Here is a 2,500-nt window from a genome sequence, read left to right on the forward strand (position 1 = left end):
TTTTATTGCCAGAATATGTGTAGGGAATGTCTGTTGATCTTTTTGCTTTAGTGCTGTAAAGCATAGAAGTACTTGCAATTGCTGTGCACACAACATATCATGCAGTTGAGTGAATTGTAAAGAAACCACATATTTTACAATTTTATTTTACAATAGGCAGAAATATACTGTATTTAATAGGATTTGTGTCCTTTACCTTCTCTGGTAAAAAATCTTGGTGTCCCATAGCCAGTTGTCAGGGGAGGTAGGGATTAATGACTTGGAAAGTAAAGGCTTGTGTCCAAACTACATGAGAAATCATGATTCATGTCAGTGAGAGTTCAGACAATGTACCATATATTTTGACACAATATCCTCTCAGCATCCTTTGGTAAATTCACATATTACAAGTAATAGAGTTTTCTCTTGTAACTGATCAGATTATGAACCACATGAAGTGATGTTGTGGCCTCCGTGCTTTATGCTGTGGCAAAGGCCAGCAAACCTCTCCCCATGTATGTTCAGCCAGATAGAGCTTGGCCTGGTACCCCTCATTTGACGATATATTTCCATACATAGATTTGCAGACATTATCAACAATGTGTCTTTTGTTTACTTTCTGGAGATTATTTTTTGTGCCTAATTATTTTGTCTTTTATGTGTTCTTTATAACCTTTACCCTAGTTCTTTCTCTCATAGTAAAACTCATTCTTTTCATTGGCCATTTTCTCTAATTAATGTATATTATGCAAAAGATAGATATATAAATAATTACAAGGCACCTACAGTAACTCAATCAGATGGTGTCTGTCAGAGCTTCAGCAATGGCCAACAAACCTACACTATGTATATTCTGGGAAGATAGAGTTAGGACTAGTACATTTTTTTATGATAAATGACTACGAAAGTAAACAAACTCAAATTTTCCAGAGTATACTGAGTGGAGGTTATATGGCCTTTGCTTGAATTAAGATTTTAGGCTATTTATTAAAGATACTAACAAGTTTCAAATGGATTTGGATATCAAAATATTGGGTTGGATGGTACTGAGATAGTTTTGTAAACATTTGCCAGTGGATGGTAGAAATGTGACATTACTAAGTTTACAGAAATGATAGATTAATATATATTCAATGTTAGAAAGTGATATTCTCCAAACTCATGTAATGTATTTAGTTATATTTATAACTTTCTTTTCAGAGCCAGTAAGGCTAAACATTATGTAATGGGGCTTATTATAAAGATGATGACAAATGTAAGGTAAAGAAAGATGTACCTTGTCTGAATAGTGACTGTAACAGGATTGCAAAAGCTGATTTTAATTGATGATAGCTACTCTTCCAAAGCTTTAACCCTCAAGATGTGTGAATGTCATATATACAAGTAGGACCATGATATGCATATATATTATACAAGGGAGTATTTTGAAGGTTCATTTAAACAAAAAATCTACAAGAATCTTTTTTCTATTATATGTAACACCAGAGGGTACCCTGTGACACCTGCTAAAAGTATATGTTCACCTTTTAACATTTTGACTCTCAATTTGAGGAAGTTGCTCCAGATGTACCCTCATAATTTCAAAAGTTACTAACTTTTTCAAGCATGGCATGCACTAATTCAGCTACAGAATACATTCCAAAGGATTCTATCATGGATGATATCAACTCTCATGATAGCCTGGATAGTTGTTCACTCCAGATATACAGTACAATGATAACTTCCACTTGTTCTTTTAACTTTTGACTAATTATCCAAGGTTTTTCAAGCATACCTCAATAGTTTGTGGCAACTCAGTTTCTGACCCAAAAGAATGTTCTATCAGAATAAGTGGTCTATGGTAATTGATGTAACAACAATATAATCACATGTAATGAAGAATGAGGACCTTTCCCAGAAAGGATGTTCCCTTTAGTTGTATTTTGCAACTGAATTATAACATTTAACACTTGAAGTGAAAGTCCTGAATTTGGAACAAAATGTTGAATGTGATTGACTTCAGCTGTTAATCAACCTGCAATCATGGGCTGTAGCCAATACATAAGGCAAACCCTGGCAGTGAGTCGATAAGGGCAGTAAAGCTAAGCATATATGAATGAATGTGGCATGTTGCTCTTATTAACCCATCCACGACGGGGGAATTCTAGCCTTGAATGTCCCAATGCCGGGGCGTTCGAATTATTAGGCCTAAATCAATTGAAAGGCTGGCACAATACTGTGCCGCCCGGCCACTGGGATTTTGAATGCGCGGTACAGTACTGTACCACCCGTCCAGAGAGGGTTAATATAACATGATTTTTTTTTTCTTAATAAATTTTGGTTTTGATGAAAATGACCATGTGATTGGTTGTTGGACATTAATTTTATAATGACGTATTTTGTTTGTTGCATGATATATTCATGAGAGCAAATTGTGTCGAGCATGGTAACAATAAAAACTCATTTTATGTATATGAAAAATAGTGTATAGAATTCATATTCACTCCCTTTTTAATGGTCCATATAAGGAAAATCAATGTCG

General features: G+C 34.6%; 1 protein-coding gene across 2 annotated transcripts in view; it reads left to right on the plus strand.

Annotated features, from left to right (window-relative positions):
• The window catches only part of LOC122261182 (cytochrome b-245 chaperone 1), a 14,129-nt gene that overhangs the window by 4,663 nt on the left and 6,966 nt on the right, over positions 1-2,500 (plus strand). The window lies entirely within an intron of this gene.

Source organism: Penaeus japonicus, unplaced genomic scaffold (assembly GCF_977035675.1).
Source record: "Penaeus japonicus unplaced genomic scaffold, GWHDUDI00000001_assembly GWHDUDI00000030, whole genome shotgun sequence".
NCBI lineage: Eukaryota > Metazoa > Arthropoda > Malacostraca > Decapoda > Penaeidae > Penaeus > Penaeus japonicus.